This window comes from Phascolarctos cinereus, unplaced genomic scaffold (assembly GCF_003287225.1).
Source record: "Phascolarctos cinereus isolate Bilbo 61053 unplaced genomic scaffold, phaCin_HiC Scaffold_4;HRSCAF=312, whole genome shotgun sequence".
NCBI lineage: Eukaryota > Metazoa > Chordata > Mammalia > Diprotodontia > Phascolarctidae > Phascolarctos > Phascolarctos cinereus.
In genome coordinates, this window is record NW_027555847.1 from 588,651,875 (window position 1) to 588,676,539 (window position 24,665).

Below are 24,665 nucleotides of genomic sequence, written 5' to 3' on the forward strand. Positions count from 1 at the left end.
TACCAATGCAGCATGACACCTTCTAGTCTAAGAGAGTTACCAAGAACACTGAGAAGTAAAATAACCTGCCCAGGGTCTCACAGCAAGTTTCTCCTTTGCTTTCAAAGAGGACCAATGACAACACAGGGTGACATCTTGACTTGTGCGTGAACTGGATTTAAGTGAGGCAGTCAGACAAAGTCATCCGCCTCACTCTCTCTTCCTGAGTCATTGAAGTCCAGTGGCAAGACAAAAAATAAGGATGACCGATGAAGGCTCAGGATACAATGGATGACCTTGGCATCTTCAATGCCTGACCAGGCTCTAAATGCTCCAGAGCACCTGCTTCAACTGCCTTCATGGCCATTGGAATAAATTGTTCTCATCTGCCCATTCCACTGGGGGAAATTTTCATATGCTTGTGGCAGACAATCTCCTTAACCATCAAAAGATGTGAGGCCTGTCGGTTACTCTCAAGCTGGTTTAGCTATCTACCAAGTTGGTTTACCAGGGTGTGGTCACTTCCATGCTATAGCTTCTTGGAGCCACAGGTGAGAATTGAGTAAGAGTTGGACACCAAAGGTGGATGAGCAACCCTGAAAAAGCCTCAACAAGCCCTCACACCAGAGGTATTAGTCCTTCCTGAACACCCCATACACCAGTATCTTTGCCAAGAAAACCCCAAAAGGGGTTATGAAGAGTCAGACACAAATAACAACAAAGCAAGTAATTGTGAGAGAAAGGTCTTGAATCTGGGTATTCCTGATTCTGAGGCTAGTTTTTATCCACTATAAAATACTGCTTCTCTTATCTGCTGAGGAATAGGTTCATATATATATTTGTGTCAAATCCCTATATATCTTGGATATCAGGCTTTTTTAGATGTATTTGATGCAAATATCCTTCCAAAGTTTCTTTTCTAAGCATGTGTATCAAGTGCTTACAAAGAATGAAGAGGTAGAGAAACAATCTGAGAAGACTCTCCTAATTAAATCAACATATACTTTGATATTCATTGACTTCAATTCGAAGATCTGAATAGGTGAGGGTGATGAGAAATAAGTTGGGAAAAATAGGCAGGAATAATAAAAGAGAGGCTCAGGACTTGAAGACAAAACAGAAGCTACATGACTATCTATTATATATAATTTCCTAAAGAAAAGAAAAAGAAAAAGGCTAAGTAGGTGATGGATCTGGTGAGCATCAAATAACATTACACGCACACAAAAAGGAAATTACTTGTGTTTTAACAGGGAGCAAACAGCTCATTACTTCTATAGGACTCTTTCTTGAATCAACTGTTTGTCTATGTGTAGTTGGACCACTGACCTTCTATAGCAAATATCAAAATTAGTATAAAGCTAAAAATGAGAATAAAAATGAGAAAAAAAATATGACTTTCAGTCAAAATAGCTCAGTTCCGGCCAATGTAAACAAATTATTGATGAGAAAACTGGATGAAAGAAAATAATAATAATAATAATAATAATAATAATAATAATAATAATAATAGCTAATATTTACATAGTGCCTACTATGTCAGGCATTGTGCTAAGCACTTCATAAATATCATTTCATTTGATCCTCAAAATAACCATGAATGGTAGGTGCTATTATTATCTCAATTTTACAGATAAGGAAACTGAGACAACAAAAGTTAAGTGATTTACCCAAGGTCAGACAGCTAATTTGAAAGTGTGTGGAACTAGATTTGAACTCAGGTCTTCATGACTCTAGTCCTGGCTATCTGTCCACTTCACTGCTTAGTGGCCCCATAGTAACAGACTATAAGAATGTAATACAGAAGTTTGGCTGGTGTGAATCAATTGATATAACAAGACCACAAGAGCCTAACAGTGCCTAAGTGAGCAAACATTTGACTTATTTGCTAAGTGGAGAGTGATGGCAGCCAAAGGCAACACCCATTTGGAATACAGACTTGTTTGAAAACTCTTAAAGAGCAGGATGGCAGAAGATTATGAAGGACATTCTCAAGCAGAAAAAAGTAGAAGGTAAAACCAGTTTAAATAAAGCTTGGCAAGAGACCCAGTGAAGCAAAATCATCTTGAGGGCATTTAAAAATGAAAACAGGCGGGAAACAAACAAAAGAAAATGGAAAACATCTGCAAATGCTTCTTATAATCATTTTTCTCATCATTAAGAGTAATAAAGCAGCCACATGGATTCTGACATCATAACTGTATGTACTTATCAAGGAGTCAGAGAAAAAAGTGGGAATGGGAATAAAAGAGGATGGGAAATGGTACAGGAGAGGAAATCCATGTTGGAAGTGACACTATTGTGAGGATGTTAAAGGTTTGATTAACAAGATATTTGAAGGTGGAGAAAATAGCAAAAGTGTTGGGGGAAAAAATCCCAGATCTTCTTAATACTGAAAAAAAAATGGTAAGCAAGAAAATCACAATTCCCAACCTCTATGCCTACTTTCCTTATTGTTATTGTTGTTCAGTCACGTCCAACTCTTCATAATCCTATTTGGGGTTTTCTTGGTCAAGATACTAGAGTAGTTTGCCATTTCCTTCTCTGGCTCATTTTACAGATGAGGAAACTAAAGCAAACAGGATTAGTGTGACTTGCCCAGGGTCACACAGCTAGTATCTGAAGCCAGATTTGAACTCAGAAAGATGAGTTTTCTGGACTTCAGGCCCAGCCTTCTATCCACTGCACCACCTAGATACCCCATGTTAAAGTCCAATGTAAAAAAGTACGAGAACTAGCCGCACTCAATCCTCAATGAAGGTATTAGTGGGAAACAGGAAGACTTTCACAAGCAGTATTCCACAGTAGACCACATCTTTGTCATTACTTGATTGACTAAAATAAATAAAGATTGCAGCAGTCTATTGTGTTTATTTCTTATTGATTATTTTAAAAAGCATTGGATTTGCTACAGCAGAGTGCTACCTTAAAGATTCTCTTCCAACAAGACGGGGCAATGCATATGTAACTACACCCACAAGCTTCCAGGGAGGAATTTGATAGCACCCTGGGAGTAGGAGTCATTATATTTTCACAAAGTTTGAGTGAGATGATGCGATCTGGCACCACCATGAAGTTTGTGGCATCCAAAAAGAATTGGAGGGAGTGGGTAGAAAAGGTAGATTACATGGCTGGTGGTAGCAGCAGAGACCAGAAAGCTAAAAACAACTGGGCTCCCTCCGGGATGTCCAGAATGATCTTTCTACATAGTCAGAGGGGGCTGTAGGGACTTGATTGGAAGAAAGATGTAATGGGTAGTGTAAGTGGTGATGGAGGGGAGAGGCTTCTTCCTCCTTCACTCTCCTCTCCCTCTGTTTAGGCAGACTTGGGAAAAAATAACCCAATATGTCCTATTTTGGTATCCACTACTGCTGGTGACATTTTGTAAACCCGATTCTCTTAATAAATAAGTTCATTCTCAATCATTACTCGAGATCAGAGAGTACATGGAAAGATGGTCCTGAAAGATTTCGTATTTCACAAACTATCTGAGCTAGGACCTTGCAAGTGGTTATTTAAGACCTTCCTGGGGCTAAATGAATCCAATTGAGTTTTATGAAGGATCCTATAACTCTTCTAAGCAAATCCTAAAATCTGAAATTGGGACTCAGATTTCTCCAGGAAGAAATGAGCCATTGGAGCATGGGACCACCGAGAGTGTGAGCACAGGTACCAGAAATAAAAGAAGGTGAAATGAGGAGAGCACAGACCCTTGGGCTCCACAGAAACACGTAGTGGTTTTATACATGCATCAACATTATTCAAGAATCTTTGAAAAATATATAAAAAATATCAGGAAAGTCATAAAATGGGAAGGCATCATAATCTCCAAAGGTGTTTGCCACTGCAACGGAGAGAGCTAGCGCACTAAGTTGAAGGCGTCTTCTGTATTATAAGATAAAGTCCTCCATATACTCCTGATTGTGGGTACATTGTAACAATTGCATTAAGGCCCAGAACACTGCAATGCCTCCTAGAATAGCCTCTGTAACCACTCCAAAGCTTCTGACCTATTTAACCATCCACACAGGAAAGACTAAGTGGATGAAGACTATTGATTGTCCAGCACATGAGATGAAGCAACTACAGAGCTTGTGCATCAGTATGTACACATACACGTACATAATACAGACATACGTGCATGCATACTTACATACACAGATCTTTGACAGATAGCAAAAGGAGGCTCCAAGAACATTAAGTGTGCCTCCCCAACCCCACCCCAGGTGAACTTATGGTAGGACGCAGACAAGACTTGTATAGGTTGGGCAGAATTAAACAGAGGATGAGAGAGGACTTGTTGCCTTCTGGAAATTTTAAATCTCTTTTGATGACCTCAAGCATCTCCAAGAAATAAATGCCCATCTTTTTAACACCAGTATTCTACCAATGTTATTTTATGGGGACTAGTCTCTCAAGAATTAAAAAATGAGCATCATTCAGAGGGGGAATAGAAGGCCTACAGTACATGTGATCCAGCTGCAATATAAGAAATAAGAGACTTCAGACACAAAAGGAGTCAAGGATATCCCCAAGGGTCTGTACTGAATGAGAAAGGCAGGCAGCTCGTCTGGTGAGAATGAGGGATAACAGTAGGACAACCTAAATGCTCCATTCGTGTCTGTGAGATGTCAAGGGAAGGTAAGCAAGGCCCCAAGAATGTTAGGCATGCCTTCCCAACCCCTCTCCTAACCCCACCCTAGGTGAACTTAGGAGAGCACATGGACAAGAGCTGCACAAGTTTTACAAGGTTAGGCAGAAACAAATGGATTGCAATTGGTGTCTGAAGAAAACACCCATGGCAGGAAAATCGCGGATTTATTTGACTGTTTGAATATGACCTTTAAAAAAAATTCAGGTTGTATATGTATTTTAAGCTTGCTCTATTGTAAGAAGTTGCTCTAAAACTAATTTCTGTCAAGATACTGTCCAGTTTCCCCAGCAATTCTTGTCAAAAGGTGAATCTTACCTCCAATAATTTTTATCCTTGAGTTTATTAAACAATGGGCTGCTATTTCCAGTCATTTCTGGGTTTTGCTTAACTAGTCTCTTCAAATGATTTACTTTTCTCCTTCTTGGGGGGAGGGGGAGAGAAAGGAGACCATGGGGGAAGGAAATAAGCATTTATGAAGTGCCTACTATCAACAACCTCACAGCAACCCTGGGAAGTAGGTGCTATTATTATCCCCATTCTACAGACGAGGAAACTAAAGCAAACATGGTTAAGTGACTTGCCCAGGGTCACACAGCTAGTAAGAACTGAGGCTGGATTTGAACTCAGGTCTTCTTGCTTTCAGGCCTATCTACTTTGCTCTGTCTACTAGTTCCCTGTAAGTAGTGTTCTTTTTTTTTCTTTCTAGGCAATGGGGTTAAGTGACTTGCCCAGGGTCACACAGCTAGTAAGTATTATGTGTCTGAAGCCGAATTTAAAATCAGGTTGTCCTGAGTCCAAGGCCGGTGCTCTGTCCACTGAGCCACCTAGCTGCTCCTGTAAGTAGTGTTCTCAAGCAAATTGAAAACAATTCAATGAATATTGTTTTAAAATACAATTTACGTTCTTATATTGCCATGTCCTCTTCATTTGACATTTTTCTTACCATTTCCAAACCCCCTCAGTTTTTTTTGGATGAGGGAAATAAGATCCAAAGAGGTCAAAGGACTTGCCCAAGGTCACACAGCTGGAGATGAAAATCAAATCATCTTGGATGACCTACATCTTGGATTTTTTTTTGTCAGAGAACTTCCCCTGCTAAGTCAACACTGAAATATGTAGTGTACAGCACCTGGCACATAATAAGTGCTTAATAAATGCTTGCTGTTTGATTCACTGACTGATAGTTAAGGGAAGTGGATAGAATATTCCAGGACCTTTTATTTTGCTTGTGATTTGAGTGGAAACATGTTGTATAGGAATTTAGGACTATAGTCATAAAATAACTTTTTCCTCCTTTTTAAAACCAAGACCTTCCCCTGCCCCTCCACCCCTGCCTTTTCCTTTTGATTTACATGTCAGGAAGATGAAAATTTAAATCCTGCTTCTGAAATTTGCTTGCCTTGTGATCGTGAGCAAGTCATATAACTCACTGAGACTCAGTTTCCTCATCTGTAAAATAGGAATAACAATACATGTAGTATTATTATTCCCACATGGATGTAAAGCTTTTGGAGAGGCTAACATGTTCTGCAAGTGTCAGTTAAGAAAACAATGATGATGATATTTATTGATAATAGCGTAATTCTGAAGACTGATAGGGTCTGTCTTCAAAGGAAGACAAGGTGATGGCCGGCTAGTGGCAATGACAAGCAATCCATTATGTAGATTCCACTTTTCTTGAAGAGAATAAAATGGGGGAAGGTCTCTTGCTATCATCCTTAATAATGGAGTGTTCTTGACAGTCCTCTGCCTGGCATTTAAAGCCTTTCACAAACTGGTCCCTTCCAATGTGAAAAATTGCTTTTACATGTAACTGGGGAAAAATAAAATACTAAATATTGGCCCCTGGCCCCTTCCTCCCTATCTGGTCTTCTGACACTTTACCCACCTCCATATACTCTATAATCCAGCACCACTGGCCTCTTTGCTACCCAGCACGCAAGATCCTCCCTCTTGGGAGTTGGTGTCTGCACTATGTGGCCCCAAGCCTGGAACGCTCTCCGTCTTCATCTTCGTGTATTGGCTTCTGTAGCTCTCAAGATTCAGCTCAAAGTCTACCTTACACAGGAGGCTTTTCCCCATCTTCCCACCCCTCCTCCACCATTAAAGTGCTTTCTCCTCTGAGATCACCTTCTATTTACACTATATATATATATCTATCTATCTTGTATTTGCTTGTCATCTCTCCATTAGAACACAAATTCCTTCAGGGCAGGGACTGTGTTTTTGCCTTTCTTTGTATGACCAACATCTGGCATAGTTCCTGGCCATAGTAAACTGCCAAGAAATACTGAGTGGTTGATTGACTGACAATCCTTTTGTAACATTCATTATAACAGTCAGTATAAGAAGAAGGTATATACCTCCTCCATGGAGCTCACATTACAATGATGAAAAAAATAACAGAAGAAGGACCCCAGAAAGAATTTAAAACCCACAGTATTCTACACATATGCACCAAAGTCACAGGGAACTTTGCTGCAAAACAGTGGGAGAAAGTTTTTTGCTTTTGTTTTCCTGTTGAATATTGGTTGTTTGTTAAAATCTTCTAGCATATGAGAGGTTGTTTTATTTTTTTCCTGCTTTTGTTGCTTCTGCCCACTAGCTGTAAGCTAGTGAACTTGTGGGCAGTGGGGGAGGTGGGGGAAATTTTTAAAACTTCATAAAAACCTCAATGTGAAATTAATGAAATTAATTTTAAAATTAATGAAAATTAATGAAAACCTTCGAATGTTGGCTGAATTTGTGGATGGTCCAAGAGGTGTAATGCAAACAAGTGGGTGATTATAGAATTATGTCTAGAATGAGAAGGAACTCCAGAGGCCATTGAGTCCATTTGAAAGATGAAGAAACTGGGGCAGCTAGGTGGCACAGTGGATACAGCACCGGCCCTGAAGTCCGGAGGACCTGAGTTCAAATCTGGCCTCAGATCAAACACTTGACACTTACTAGCTGTGTGGCCCTGGGCAGGTCACTTAACCCCAATTGTCCCCCAAAAAAAATCCAAAAGAAAAAAAAAGAAAGATGAAGAAACTGAGGTCCAGAGAGGATTCACCTGTTGGACTTCCCGGTGGACAATGGAAAGCACCTGACACTGGCAGGCAGACAACATTCAGCTCTAGAAGTGGTCTTAGCAATAACCTAGTCCAATCCCTTCATTTCATGGATGGGGTACTTAAGGTCCAGAGAAGTGAGATGAATTCACCAAGATCAGAGGCAGAACTCCAAGCAGGACCTCTTGCCTCAGTCCAGTACTTTTTCCATGACAAACCACAGTCTCTTTAGTCAGTTCTCAGTAGAGAGAGAAGCCACCTGAGAAACCCAGAAAGAGTTTAACTTAATGAAAGAAGAGTGAAGCAAATATAAACTAATTTTTCCTGCAGCTTCCATTCTCCCTTGGAAAAAGAAAAGGTCCATAGCAAAGTAAGGAAAATGAGAATCATGGCCTATGTACTGGGAATAAGACTGGCCAGAATAACCGACGCTTTCTTTTGGTCAAACACTACCGCAGTCAAAGTTAGAGAGAAAGGTAGAGACTCAGGACCATCTGGAATTTCAAGAAAAGGAGAGAAAGAGTGGGTTTTGTGAATTTACCTTGTAGGTCTTACTCAAACCTCGCTATACAGAAAAAAAAAAAAAGAGGCAGCTAGGTCTCTCAGTGGACAGAACACCGGGCCTGGAATCAGAAGTCGCTGTTGCTGTTGTTCAGTCGTTTTTCAGTTGTGTCTGACTCTTTATGACCCCATTTGGGGTTTTCTTGGCAAAGATACTGGAGTGGTTTGCCATGTCCTTCTCCAGCTCACTTTACAGATGAGGAAACTGAGGCAAACAGAGTGAAGTGATTTGCCAGGATAACACAGCTAGTGTCTGAGGCTGGATTTGAATTCAGGAAGATAAGTCTTCCTGACTCCAAGCCCAGTGTTCTATCCACTGTGTCACTTAACTGCCCCAGAGTCAGGAAGACTCATAATGACATGTCTAAGTATTGGAGCTAAGACCTAGAAGTCAAGTTCTTCTGATTCAAGTGTAGTGGGCTTTCTTCTAGACCTGGTCACTTTTCTTTCTCTTCTTCTTCCTTCTCCCCATCTCCAAGGGGCACTGTGTAATCTAGAATCAAAGAAGTAGAGTTCATGTCTTAGGATACACGTGGGATGTAGTGCCCACAACTATGGAAATGATAGTGTGCCCTAATCAGACCACAGCTGGAGTGCAGTGTTCAGTTCTAAGCATCACATTTTAGGAAGGATGAAGAATCTAGGTGGCCCAGTGGGTAGAGTGCTGGATTTGGAGTGTGACCCTGGGCACAAAGTTGTTGCAAGGAACAAATTTATTGAAATATTTCAAAATTCTTTTTAAAAATTCTTGCTTCATGTCTTCCAGGGATTCTGGAAGAGATTTGTACCCAATCTGTGATTTTCACTGATATTTTGTAGTCATTATTTTCTTTTGCATTTGAGTCTTGAGCATCTTTCTCACCATAATAGCTCATTATGGTGGGGTTCTTTTTTTGTGAGGGTCCATTTTTCTTCCCTTCTTCTTGACTCTGGACTTAGTGTTAGGGCTAGACTCTGAAACATTTCTGGATAGAAGATCTGGGCCCGTCTTGTTGCTGCTTTCTTGGAGTATTGAGTGTTGTGGTATTCAGGATCTCAGAGACAGGCTAGGGGAAAGTTAAAGTGCTCCCAAAGGGGTCTGATCCAAGGAATAGTCTGATTACTAGCCCCCTTGGTTGGTCTGAACTATGGAAGTTTCTAATGCAAGAGCAGACTGCTGCTGGACAGTCATCTGGAAAGCTTGATTGGTTCAGAGTGGCAAAATTGTAAGTTCTCCTTCCATCTGGGGTTTCTGCCTCAGTTATTCCTCTACAGGCTAGGCTCGATGTCTGAAGAAGGCATCGCAGGTTAGGCCTGAGCCCGGGGTATGAGCCATACTGCTGCTGTTGCTGCTGCTGCTGCTGCTGCTGCTGGCTTCTGAAGTTCCTCCCTATCTGAGTATTCTCTGCCAGGAAATGCTACCCCTGTGCAAAGGTCCCTTTCTCACTCATACTTGTGTCTGTGACACAGAATATGGTTGTTGTTCAGTTGTTTCAGTCATATCTGACCCTTTGTGACTCCATTTGGGGTTTTCTTGGCAAAGATACTGGAATGGCTATTTTCTTCTCCAGCTCATTTTTTACAGTAAGGAAACTGAGGCAAACTGGGTTAAGTGACTTGCCCAGAGTCACACAGCTAGGAAGTGTCTGAGGCTGGATTTGAATTCAGGTCTTCTTCACTCCAGGCCACCAGTTGTCTCACAACAGGGTAATGAGCAACAAAGCTTCAAGCTGGCATCTGTCCCCCCTCATGGTGCTCTCTTATGGGTCTGGTGGAGCTGTGATACAGCTTGGGACGTCCTCTTGCTTTGGTGCACAACCTCTCCCTGTGTGCTGGAATACTTTCCTTGTAGCATACTCCTGCCTTAACCCAGTATCCAGTATCCACAGACCTCCTTGTCTGTTTCCCTATGCAGAAGTAAGCTGGAGAATTGAATCGATGTGATTTTTTTCTCTTCTGGGTTTCCCTGTGAGGATTTGGTCTAGTACATTTTCTAGTTGGTTGGAGGAGTTTGAGGGGAGCCCACTTTATGCTTGGCTCCATGTCCCATTCTTTGTATTTGTGTTACCAGTGCCTGGCACACAGGAGGTACTTAATAAATGCTTATTGATTGACAAACTAGAAATCATCCAAGGAGGGCAATGAGGAAAGATCAGAGACAAAATCCTCGAACTAGAGCTATAAGCAACCTTAGGGATGACATCATCCAATCTCTTCATTTTGCAAATGAGAAAATGAAGTCCTTGGAGAAATTATGTGATTAGGCAAAGATCACATGAGTAATAAGTGGCAGAATCAAGACTTGAACCCAGATCTTCTCATTCCAGATCCAGTATTTTTTCCACTACATTGCTTTTCAAAACTGTATAAGGATTGCTTGAAGGAACTTCTGATATTTAGCTTGGAGAAGGGAAGATTTAGGGGGACTATGACAGCTGGCATCAGGTATTTAGATTATTAGAGGCAGCTAAGTGGTTTAGCGGATAGATGATTGGGCTTGGAATCAGGAAGACACACCTGCCTCAGATACTAGCTGTGTGATACTGGACAAAGTAGGAAACCTATCTGTGCCTCAGTTTCCTCATCTGGAAAGGGGGATAATAATAGCACCTACCTCACTAGATTATTGTGAAGAACAAATTAAATTATACATAAAATATGTATATTATATGTTTATATTATATATTATTTATAGAATATATTTATTTAGGTATCTATGTATATGTATGAATGTATATATATAATATATATGTAGTTTTTTAAAACCTTGAAGTGCTATCTAAAGGTGAGCCATGATGATGATGATGATGATAATTTGAAGGGCTGTTCAGGTAGAAGAGAGATTGAACTTCATCTGGTCATCCCTAGAGGCCAGAATGAAGAACAATAAAGAAAAGTTGGGAAGAGTCAAATTTAGGCTGGGTGTCAGGAAAAGCTTCCTAACCATTAGATCTATCTATAAATATAATGGGCTTCCCATTATTTATTTATTTATTTATTTATTTATATCATTTATTCTTTTTGCTTGGGCACAATGGCTTCTAAGAAGGGGCGTGCTAGAGTCTGCTTATACTAGCTCTCAGACCCCATTGTTAAATTTTCAATATGAGCTGGAAAATCAGCAGATCCTACCAATCAGGGTTTGATATGCTGTTTTGTCAATTGTCTAGACTTAAGAAAGTGATGGAGAAACATTTAGTTGCATAGATTGAACTTAAAAGTGTGTGGTGTGTAAGTTGGTTTGCTTTTTTTCATGGAAAGCCTGTTATTAAACATTTACCAGCACACCACCACCTTTAAGGTCCCTTCCAACTTGTGTGATCCTATAATTCTGGATCCTGGCTCTATAACTAACTGACTACCTTGGGCAGATCACTTAACTTCTATGGCCTTCAGTTTTTTCATTTTGTTAAATGAGAGGGTTGGACTCAATGGTGTCAAATTCAAATAGAAACAGATTGCTGCCAGCATGTTGACTGAAAAAAACACAAATTATGATTATCTATGTTTTATTGTATTTTTATATATATCTAATATTTCCCAATTTCATTTTAATCTGGTTCTGGCCTGCTTGAGTTTGACAGGACTAGATAATCTCAAATGTCCTTTCTAGTTCTAAATTCTGTGATCTCAGATCTTTTTGTTTTCTTCTGCTCTTCTACGTAAAAAAACAAAAAGAGAAAGTTTACTTCTTATGATTTGTTACTGTTTTCTGTCTTGCCTAGGCACTAAGATGTTGGGCCAGATCTGGTTGCTACAAAGAGAATTGCAAAGTAGCTTCAGAGAAAAGCTGACATGAGCAATCTTGCAGCCGGGCAGACACAAGATAAGAATTAGAGAATACTATTCCAGATATGGTGCACTGCCTACCAGAGTCATCACAGTCTTATGGACTGATGATAAATAAGCCTTAAGAGGACTGAGGACACATACCAATCCAAACCAATGCAGCTGGGATGCTGGCTATCATCACTTCATCATATGTTTACAACTCTAGCACATTGCCTTGCACATATTAGGAGCTAAAGAAAGATGAGTTGATGTGATTCCACTTTAAAGAGGTTTACATGCAGCATTCCAAAGACCTGAACCTGTGCTTACAACCCCAAGCTGCCATTCAGAAGACCTCTGTAGCAGTGCAGGTTTATTCAGTAGGCTTGTTTGGGATTGAGATGAGCATGCTTTCTTTCTTTACATTGTTATGAAAGGAAACTTTTCAAACAACTGAAATGTAAACGGTACATTGCAAGGAAGATAATTCTTAGCTGAATTCTTTTCAGCTGACAGTAGGGCAAGATGCTCAGATTCCAGGGTGGAGGAGACTGACAGGATGTAGACAATTCCCATCTCTGTTCTTTTGTAGGAGCTATTTCCATGCCCAAAATGCACTTTTTCCTTCTAAGAGTCCCTCTCTTCCTTCAAGATTTGCACCCAAACACCATTTTCTACATAAAGCCTTTCCTATCCCTCCCCACTGCCTTCACTTTCAAACTACCTTGTATTTAACTCTTTGTATATATTTTTACTTATTCTTTTTTAATTTTTTAAATTTTTATTTTTTCAGTAAGGCAATTGGGCTTAAGTGACTTGCCCAGAGTCACACAGCTAGGAAGTATTACGTGTGTGAGGCCGCATTTGAACTCAGGTCCTCCTGACTCCAGGGCCGATGCTCTATCCACTGCGCCACCTAGCTACCCCCTATATTTTTACTTATTCACTTTATACTTATTGCTGTATATAATTATATATTTTGAAGTAGTTAAGAGTGCTGGGTTTTTGACACTAGCTGTGTGACTGTGTCAACCTGTTTGCTTTAGTTTCCTTATCTGCAAAACGGGTATAATAATCACCTACCTTACAGGGTTGTTGTGAAGATCAAACAAGATAATGTATATAAAATGTTTTGCAAATCTTAAAGCGCTATGTAAATGTGGCTATTATTATTGTTGTGCTTGTCTTTCCATTAGAATGCAAGCCATTGCAAGCAACTGTTTCATTCTTTGTACTTATGTCACCAACCTTAAGCACAATGCCTAGCAGGCACTTAATAAATACTGTGATTGACTGATTGATTGATTTTGCCGGAGCTCTACTGGAGTCATGCCAATCCCACAACTACTGTTAATGGATCCATCACAGTTAAGAGCTTCAGAGGGAGCCAGCATAAATGGAAGCAGTACTGCATGGGGTAATGTTTCATTAGCTACACCCCGTCTTGATTTGATTGGACCCCTTAATGAGCTTTCTGAGACAGAAATTCTATATGATTCTGCAACTAGAATACTCCTGTAGGATCTCATACCCCAGGGAGCTCTGCCCCATTTCTAGGGTTCTACAGAATCACTGAATTTGAGAGTTGGAAGGAACCTCATCGGTCATCTATTCCAACCCATATTCCAAAGAGCAGGGAATCCACCATCTCTCAAGGTAGCCTATTCGAATTTTGGACCTAATCATTTGGAAAGTTTTTTTCCCCTGACATAGGGCCTAAATCTACCTCTTCGACACTTTTGTCCACTGTTCCTGGTTCTGTGGTCAAATGGCTTCCTCCATATGTCAGCCCTTCAAATACGTGAACACAGCTATCACAGCTATCATGTTTGTGCCCCCTCCCCCATTCTTCCCTTTTCCAAGCTAAACAAGCCCAGTTCTTTTAACTAATCCTTGTGCGACATGGACTCCTTCACTATCCTGAGTGGCTTTACAGGTTACCAATGTCCTTCTTAAAACTGCAACACCCAGAGCTGAATACAACACTCCTGATGCAATGTGATGAGGGCAAACACAATGGGAATATTACCTACCTATTTCTAGGATCTATGCCCCTCTTAATGTAATCCAAGGTTGCATTAGCTTTCTTAGCTTCCATATAATGTTACTGACACATAATTAACTTGCAGTCCACTAAATCCTCCAGATCTTTTTTTCTGAACAACCTTGCTTTTCCCCTGCCTCCTCAATCTTCTACTTATAAAGTTCATTTTCTTGGATGTAAGTACAAGATAGCACATTTATCTCTATTGAGTTTCATCTTATTAGATTCAGCTCAATGCTCGCTCTGGTCTATTAATTCTTTTTGATTTTCACTCTGTCATCTACCATACTAGCCATCCTTCCCAGCTTTCTGCCATCTGAAAAGTGAATGAGCATATCACCCATGTGTTTATCCAAAGCACTGATAAATATTTTAAGTACCCCAGGGCCCAGCACAAATCCCTGAGGTGTTCATGGGCATCTCTTGTCATGATGATATAAAGTCATTAAATATTCTTGAGCCCTTATATTATTGTTCAATATAAATTTCTCTCTATCTTCAGCAAGAATAACATCAAAAGCTTTGGCAGAATCTAAGGTATAGCTACAGCATTCTTCTCATCTACTAGTTCAGCAACCCTATTAAATAGGATTGGTCTGACACAACTTATTCTTGATGAAAGCATGCTGACACTTTGTATCACTGGTTCTCTTTCCAGATATTTATCAACCATCTCTTTAATGGTCTATTCCAGAATTTTCACAAGAATCAAATTCAGACTTGCTGGTCTATAGTTTTCTGACTATTTTCCCTTCTCTGTTTTTGAAAATGGAGACATTTGTCCTTCCCTAGTATTATGGTTACTCCTCTTTTCCATTTTTTGGGGTATCACTGCTAGTGGTTCAGCAATCACATCTATCAGTTCTTTCAGTACCCAAGAAGATTCAGTTCATCAGGGCCAGATGACTTGAATTCATCAAAGGCAACTAAGTACCCTCTTACTATCCCCTATTTATCTTGTATATCAATTCCGTTAGTCATTTTTGTTATGTCATTTCCAGTGTAAAGGTCATTCTCCTTGCAGAAAGGAAACAGAAACAAAATAATAATAGCTAATATTTCAACAGAGCTTACATTGTGCTGAGTGCTTTGCAATTATTATCTTATTTGATCTTCACCACAGCCCTGGGAGGTAGGTACTATTATCCCATTTTGGCTTAGGAGTAGAGGGAAGAAGCAGCTTCTGTAAGTCAGAGAGAAAGGGATACAGGACCAGCCATGACGGCAGAATGTTCTCTAGGTGTAGGCTGGCCTATGAGTCAACTTATCTCGCTCTATGAAGACCTACCTGCAGCTAAAAGAGGTCAGAGTTCCCTGCTAATGACAAAACATCCAGGACAGATTTCCACACTCTCATGCCATTAGTCTAAGGTCCAGAATTCCTCCAGAATTTCCATCTCTGCTTCTGATTGTCTTGCTAGAACAGTGAGTTGAACATTGTGTAGAAATAGTATCGTTTACATGCCTTTGGCCTTTCATGGGAGGTCTAGTCATGCAGAACTAAACAAACTCAACTGTACATGTCTTAGTACTCAGAGATCTAGTCAATCTTCTGTCTGGGCTGACTTCCTGGGTTTAGTCAAAGGTGGGCTCCTTACCCATTGGCATATTTTTATTGTTTTATTACAAGTTTGCTTCTTGTTATTATATAGTTTGTTTGACCATAACTTCTACATTGAACAAATGCTGCATCAAGTATCTTAATATGTGTTTGCTTCTGTGAACAACCAGCCATGTCATGTCTAGTCACATAATTATGTTCATTGAGATATTGCAGGTTCAATTTTCTATCTGTCTGTGGGTAGCAAGCAGAAAATAGGAAAATGGCATGAGCCATGTTAACAGGGAATGGTGATTATTCATCAGAAGTGTATATCATAGTTATAATCCGTATTAGAGTTATTAGTCATAACTGCAATCATAGCTGTAGTCCAGGCTAATTAGACTCTTGTCCAAAAAGCATGACTTTTAGGACTTGCATATAACCATTATGAAGTAAAAACAATTAGAGATTAAGACTGTACTCTGACAAAAGTTTTTAAGAGCAAATTTTAAAAACAAAGATCTATGTTACAGGTATAAATTGATATCTTTCTCACTAAACCTTACTGAAATCAGTCACCTGTCAATGTAAGACTGTTCTTATCCCAATACTTGATTAGAATGCTTCACTAGGCTCGATATCACTATTGATTAGAGAAAATGCAAATCAAAACAACTCTAAAGTACCACCTCACACCTATCAGATTGGTTAATACAACAGAAAAGGAAAATGATAAATACTGGAAGGAAGGTGGAAAAACCAGGACACTAATGCACTGTTGGTAGAGTTGTAAACTGATGTAACCATTCTGCAGAGCAACTTGGAACCATGCCCAAAAGGCATTGCTTTGATTCAGCAATACCACTACTAGTCTGTACCCCAAAGACATTTTTTTGGGGGGTTAGGCAATGGGGTTAAGTGACTTGCCCAGGGTCACACAGCTAGTAAGTGTTATGTGTCTGAGGCTGGTTTTGAACTCAAGTCCTCCTGAATCCAAGGCTAGTCTCTATCCACTGTGCCACCTAGCTGCCCCCAAAGACATTTTTTAAAAAGGGAAAAGGACCTATTTGTATAAAAACATTTCTAGCAGTTCCTTTGTGGTGGCAAAGAATTAGAAATTGAGGGGATGCCCATCATTTGGGGAATGGCCAAATAAGTTACGGTATATGATTGTAATGGAATACTATTGTGCTATAGGAAATGACAAGCTGGATGATTTCAGAAAAACCTGGAAAGTCTTACATGAACTGATGCAAAGTGAAGTGAGCAAAACCAGAAGAACAGTGCACACAGTAACAGCAATATTATATATACAATGACCAGCTGTGAATGACTTAGCTATTCTCAGCAATACAATGATTTAAGACAATTCTAAAGGATTCATGATGAAAAAAGCTATCCATCTCCAGAGAAAGAACTAACTGATGGAATCTGAATGCATATTGAAGCATACTATTTTTTACTTTCTTTATTTTTTGCAGTTATTTTTTTCTTTTAGTTTCTTTCTCCTTATATAACATGACTAATATGGAAATATATTTTACATGATTACAAATATATGACCTATATCAAATTGCTTTCCATCTTAGGGAGGAGGAAAATGAGAAAGAGAGAAAGAAAATTTGGAACTCAAAATTTTTAAAAAACGAATGTTAAAAATTGTCTTTCATATAATTGGGAAAAAAATAAAATACTACTAAAAAAGAAAATACACTGAAATCTTGTTTTAAAAAGTATATCAATGTGCTACTTAAACAGTATGGGATTGCTATTGATATTACTGTTACTGGGAATGAATATACTTTATCCGCTGAAAAAATGAGTTAACTGCATTCAATTTAAATTGTACCATTTGTATTTTGAAATCATTGTATTGCTATGGCACGTGCTGTATAATAAAAGAAAAGAAGAAAAAATGTGTCATTAGATTTGTTCTATTATTTTAGCTTTTGGGGATCTTTTGAAAAATTTATATTTATATCTTTTATTTTTGTATCACCTTTATTTGTTTATATATTCACCACACCTAAAGAGCCATCCTTTATAACAGAATAAAAAAAGAGATTAAAAAAAACTGTTCAGAAAAACTAACCTAACATATCCTATCTTACCATATCATAACCTAACATACCAACCATGTTCAATAGTATATCAAGTGTTCCACCCCCATAGTCACCCACTTCTTCAAAGACTTGGGAGAGATATACTCTCATATCTCTTCTTTAGGAAATGATAATCACTCAACATTCATTTTTAATTTTGACTGTTGTTATTCTTTCCATTTACATTGTTGTGGTCATTGTTTTATTGTTTTCCTGATACTACTTTAATTTACATCAGGTGACATGTTTTCCTGTGTTCCCCCATATTCTTTGTATTCATCATTATAGCACAGTAATTTCACACCATACCCACATATCACAATTTGGCAAGACATTCTTGAATCAATAGGCATTTACTTTGTTTCCAGTTTGAGCTGGCTGACCAGATTCCTTGAGCTTTGCTGCTCTATCTCCATCTCAAAAGTTCTGGAGATTGGGAAAAGGGTGTCTTTCTGATGCTAAATTGAGCCCCCATCAGTATGCTTCCCCAAATGATTAGCAGTTGATAACAGTTAGCTAGCCATACTTGATTAGCATTTAGAAACACATATAAAACAACAAAACAACCCTCCAACAGTCTGTGACACACTCTTCCACAAGTAAATTCAAAGTCTGGGAGAAAGTGGGCTCAAGCTTAGAGCACAAGTGGCAAAGAGTAACTTACATATAATGGTTGCAGGAAGTCCTTTTCTCCTCTTCATGGGGTCCTTATGAAGTTCCCCTTAAGTAAGGTATAGCTTTCCTGTTGGGCTTCTTGTAGAGACTTGAATCTACCTTTTTTCATCATATCCATTTTGTCCTCAGATCCCAGTGCAGACACCGCCATCAACTGTTGCTGTTATAACAACAATGATCAAGTCCCAATCCTCTCGTCTCTGAAGTTCACAAAGTTCTTCTCTGGCTAACGAGGCTGGGAGAGAGGAAACTGAGTCTAAGGTCAGGGCCTTCTCTCCACACCCCATCCCAAGTTATTCTTTTCCACTGGGGACTTTTTCTTCTTCCCACCACTAGCCACTTGAATCTCTCAGTTCCAAACTAATTTGCTATTTTCTAGATGAATCAAAGGGAATGACTAAGTTTCCTCAAACAATCTAAATCCATTTCCTAAGTAACGTTCCCTCTAGTTAATCCAATGGCTTTCAAGCACATCTAAACTGATCAAGGGCTTTTTTCTGCACTTAATGTAAAGCATATGTTTGACTCAATAGGGAAGTAGTATTGCCTGGTTAATGTATCAGGGTATAGTATCTTAATGCTTTAAGTGGTATAGGTCATTGTCTAGGCTGAACCCCACCTTTATGTATGCCTTTATTAATACACTTTTGCTAAAGATCAAAGTTGATTTCACTGGCACATATAGTTATGAGTCTACTCCAGTCTTCTCCTGAATGCAAATCAGAGCTCAATTTATTGGTCACCAGTTTTGCAACATCTTGTCCTTTTCCACAGTTTTCTAAGACTGCTGACAATATTTCAGCAATCGGTACACAAATTCTTCTATAAACCTGGCATGTAATTTATCTAGGCAAGATTTGACCTCATTGAGGGCAAGTAGGTTCTCCCTTAACATCTTGTCATTTATCTAGAGCAGGGGTGGGGAACCTGGAGCCTCAAGGCCACATGTGGCCCTCTAGGTCCTCAAATGTGTCCCTTTGACTTAATCTAAACTTCACAGAACAAAAGGTTGCTGATCTAGAGTCTCAACTTTCCATAATTCTTTTTTTTTATTGTTTTATCCTTCCCAGTCTAAAGATGATTCTTTTTGATAGGAAAAAAAAAAACAGAAACAAAATTAAAATTGTGTAGTTCTGCTCTATGTTGTCAGTTACCATTGTCTTATGCACCCTGAATGGTGACCCTATCCCTTCTTTGACCTTATTTTTGCTACCAACTTAACTAACAAAAAGATCTTTTGTTTATATAAGCATTTTCCCAGCTTATACTGAGTTTTTGTATGCTTGGCACTTTTTATAAGATGAAGGCACTCTTTTTGTTTTTATCTTTAGTTACTTACTCAGGCTTCCATCTTCTGTACATGCCTCTTTAAAATCAAATAATCAAATTGTTTAATTGTTCATTCAGAACTGAAAGCTGTCATAAACAGCTAGGTAGTATAGTGAATAGACCAGTGGACTTGGAGTCAGGAACACCTAAGTTCAAAGACATTCACTAGCTGGGCAAGTCACTTAACCTCTTACTACTTCACCTATAATATAAGCATAATTATGGCACCTGACTTAGAGGGTTGTTATGAGGATCAAATGAGCTCTTTGCCAATCTTAAAAGCACTATGTAAATGTTAGCTATTATTATAGACTTCTATTACCAAAGCAACTCATTATTGATGAATTGATATATTAATAATGTAGGAGTGGGGCTATATTGATTATCCCACCTGCTCAAAAGTAATAACCTTTGTTAGGTTAAGATCACTTCTAGATTGAATCAATCAGAACCAAATGTGAATGGGGCCTGTAGACCATTTTGAATGAATCAAAGTGATTGTGGGAGGGCCTTGGTCACACTGTATGAAATTTGTAAAAAGGGGAAGAGTTATCTCAGAACCGGATAGAGATTCTGAGGGTCTAGATTTGAAATAATGGAGCAAACATAGCATCTCTAAAACATTCCTGAGGAGCAAAGGTAGGACTGAATTGTGGAAGAGAAAGGAAATACCAGAGTCATTAGTCCTAGAGACATTTTAGAACAGAAGACTCTGACGGCAGTCCTAAGAAAAGATCAGCTATTTCCCCAATGTCCCTGATTAGTGCCTATCTACTGATAATATGATATAATCTGCTATTTTTTTTACCCAAATCTTTTATGTTAAATTGAATTTTTGTTAAAGCCCAAAGAGGTCTTTATCCCTCTCTAGGCTGTATTCCTGACTTTACAGTGTTTCTATAAACCATAAAAGTCTTTTCACCTTAGAAACTCATTTTATTCCTGGACTTCATACATTGGAAATATCTTTTGACGCTGTGGCCTCTCCCTCTGATTGGTTTGTTCCTCCCAGTACCTCCATTTTAAGGAGGACATACAGGCCAGTCATATTTTTATTCCTTTTCAGGTTGTACTCCTGACTCTGTTAACTTTCTCTACCATGTCCCCAAACTGAGTACTTTCATTCCTTCCCCCTTTCTCCTCTTTTCAGATTCTTTTTATGTGTTGTCTTCCCTCATTAGAATGTAAGCTCCTTAAGGGTAAGGACTATCTTTTTTCTACTTGAATTTGTTTTCCCAGAACTTAGCACAGTGCCTAGCATATAGTAAGTTCTTAATAAAGTCTTGGTGACTTGACTTCATAGAAACTGCTTTGGGATTTGGCAGAGGAGAGATTATTTGTAAGGATTAAAGAAGAACTTGTGAGCAGTTGGGACAAAGTTAGACCCCAAAAATAGTATTTATGGAGACAAATAGAGATAGTAAAAGAAGACATTTCAGATGAATGAATGAAAATTAATTTAGCAAAGACTTACTATGTGCCAAGCACAGTGCCAAGGAGTATAGATACAAATACAAAAGTGAAGGTAGTCCCTGCCCTCAAGGAGTTTACATTCTAATAAGAGGAAACATCTAGAGCAGGTAGGATATTTTGGTTTGGAAAGTTATAGGGATAGTGAATGGAGCCATGAGGTAGTACACTGACATACCCATTCTAGGAGCAATGATGGAGTTTATTTGACTATGATTCTAGAACTGGAAAGGGGAGGCAGTAGCAAGATGAGAGTGAAGTGAAGCATGCTGGTATCCATCCTAGATATAATGGGTGACTTGGGTAAACACCAATCAGCAAGGCAGGGCCCCAGAGTAGGAGTTCAGGCATAAGAATTTAGCTCTCTGAAGACTGGTTTCTGGCCTAGATGGCATGGTGGATGATGACATGATCAGGAATTTTTTTTTTTGGCTAGGCAATGGGGTTAAGTGACTTGCCCAGGGTCACACAGCTAGTAAGTGTTATGTGTCTGAGGCCGGATTTGAACTCAGGTCCTCCTGAATCCAGGGTGGGTGCTCTATCCACTGTGCCACCTAGCTGCCCCATGATCAGGAATTGAAGTAAAGCTTGGCCAGAGCCAGTCACATATGAAGATAAAGGAAGAAACAAGGGACTCCAGTAGTTCCTTTTTTGGAATAGCCAATAGTCCCATTTGGATGAAGAAAAGGGTGTTTAAAGAGGAATAGTAGGAAATAATATTAGAAATATAGGTTGTGGTCCAGTCATGAGGGCTTTGAATTGTAGACTATGGAGTTTAGATTTCATTTTCTAGACAATAGGAGAAATGAACAAAAAGGAGAAATGATTAGAATGATTCCTTAGCAAGATTAACTTGGTATTAGTGTGCAGGATATATCGGAGTGAGTAAAAGCTAGAGGAAGGGAGAGTAGTTAAAAGGCTACTACAAGTGAGAAGTCGCTTGTATATTGTCAATGTACTTTGAGAGGTGGGGCTCTATGTGATGAATATTGTAGGGATAGAATGAGCAGAACTTGGTAACTGATTGGATGGAGGAGGGGGGAGACAATGAAGGAGAAGGACATGCCCTAGGTGATTCCAAAGTTCTGGGCCTGGATGAAAAAAATCAAATATCCTAGAGGGGAAGGAGCAATTTTGGGAGAATAGGTGCCAAGTTTAATTTGGGATATTGAATTTGAAAGAGTGGATTTTGAAATGGCAGGACATCCAAGTAGGAGCTATCACTTTAGAATATAGAACCAGAACTAGAGAACCAGAATCAGAACCAGAACTTTGGTGAGGCTTAAGATACAGATCTGAAAATGACCCAAAAAGTTAGGAGTGTATGTGATTGTCAAGGGAGATAATAATATAGTGAGGGAAGAGAAGAGGGCTGAAAAGGAATTGATTAAATTCATTTCAGCTCAGCAAACATTTATTGAATGCTTATTCTCTTCCATGCAATGGAACTATCAAGATAAAAACAAAATAGCTCCTGTCCTCAAGGTATAGTATGTATAGAGATAAATAAATACAAAAAAAAATACAAAAATTGATATAGTTTTTGGGCTGGGAAACAGTAACAACTGGGGAAATCAGTAGATAGGTACCTAAGCTGAACCTTGAAAGAAGTATACTTCCAAGAAGTAAAGCAAAACATTTTAGGCATGAGGTACTTACTTGTACAAAGTCATGGAAGCAGGAAATGCAGTGGCATGAATGGAGTACATCAAAGTAAGCCAATTGGGCAGGAGCGTAGATTGCATGAGGGCAAGTGATACATAACCAGTCTGAAAAGATAAGCTAGACTATAGTGAGGTTATGAAGGGCTTAAAACACCATAGGAGATCCCTGGGGAATACTCCTTTTACTACCATGCAATGCTTCTTCGTTGAGCCTTTGCTGATTATATTTGGACCTCAGTTCCATATCTAGCTGGAAATGTTATTCCTAACACTGTGCACAGACACTGGCTAAGAGAACAGGTGACAGCTCCCATGGCAAGAGAAAAGTAATAACGAGTCTTCTTATTAAAAAAACTGTTTTAAAAATCTCACTGTTACACTGGCATGTCTAATTGGAAATGTATTATTACAAAAATGTAAAAGCATTTTAAGCATCACAAATAAATGTCTAGAGGTTTACAGAGTTCCAAGCTCCAGCAAACTTCTCCTTGTCTAAGACCATTTTAATAAAGCTTTCTCTACATGATGGCATTTGGAGCATTTTCTCAAGATGAAGGAAGAGAACAAGTAACCACCTTTCTAATGTCTCCAAACCTATTCCACACTCTGGCACCTTGTCAATATCAGCTTCTTCCTTTATTATTTCTGTTCTTTTTCTACAAAGCACACCAAGAATCAAAGTTGCCCTCGTGGCAGATTTCTTTCTCCTCCATCTGATAGGGTCTAGCTGTCCCGTGCTTTATTAAAATATTGTCATCAGAATCTGCTTAATGAATGTCCACAGTTTAACCCTTTAAATAGAACTCCTAAGCTGTTGTGCCAGCATGGCCTAGCTGTCTAGGAATCTTCAGTAATCTGGGGGTGCTATGGTTCATCTTGAGGTATCTCTTTCAATCAACTTTTAAGAGGTTTTTTTTTTAGTATATTGACAAGCAGAATATACAAACTTTGGAGACCCTTTTTCCCTGTGCATCCTCTTGGATTTCTTTCATTTAGAAAGGAACCAGACACTTGGATTTATTTTTGTTTGTTTGTTTTGTTTTGTTTTGTTTTGTTTTGTTTGTTTTTTGGCAAGGCAATAGGATGAAGTGACTTGCCCAGGGTCACACAGCTAGTAAGTCAAGTACCTGAGGCCAGATTTGAACTCAGGTCTTCCTGAATCCAGGGCCTGTGCTCTATCCACTGTGCCATCTAGCTGCTCCCCAGTCACTTACATTTAAACTTTAAAAAAAAAAAAAGATTGTCAAATAATCTGACGATATGTACATACAGAAAACATGCAAATGCTTTAAAAGGAAATAATTTACACATATTGTGTATGAAAGTCATTCAGTCAATAAGCACTTATTAAATATCTACTATGTGCCGGGCACTGTGCTAAGCACAACATAGATATAAACAAAAGGAAAAGACAGTAGGTCCCTGCTCTCAAGGAGCTCATCACAATCTAACTTGGGATACAACATGTACAGACAAGCTACAAACAGGATAAATTGGAGATAATTAACAGAGGGAAGGGACTAGCATTAAGGGGGATCAGGAAAGTCCTCTCTGAGAAGGTGGGATTTTAGTTGGAACTTGAAGGAAGCCAGGGAAGCTGGGAGGTGGAGATGAAGACGGATAACATTGGAGGCACGGGAGGCTATCAGTGAAAATGTTTGTAGTCACGAGTCGGAGTGTCTTACGTGAGAAGCAGCAAGGAGATCAATGTCACTGGATTGCAAAGTACATGATGGGGAGGAAGGTGTCAGAAGACTGGAAAGGTAGGTAGGGGACAGACTCTCAAAGGATTCAGATGTCTTATATTTGGTCTGGAGGTGATAGAGAGCCACTGGAGCTTA

At 39.1% G+C, this 24,665-nt stretch overlaps 1 long non-coding RNA gene across 1 annotated transcript in view; it reads right to left on the reverse strand.

Moving 5' to 3' along the window:
- The window catches only part of LOC110195934 (uncharacterized), a 46,447-nt gene extending 22,420 nt beyond the window's left edge, over positions 1-24,027 (reverse strand). The window contains exons 1-2 of the long non-coding RNA XR_013485744.1: positions 22,820-24,027; positions 18,351-18,596 (exon numbers count right to left, since the gene is read on the reverse strand). This is a non-coding gene — a long non-coding RNA (uncharacterized LOC110195934). The remainder of the gene's footprint in view (positions 1-18,350; positions 18,597-22,819) is intronic.
- Positions 24,028-24,665: the final 638 nt, after the last annotated feature.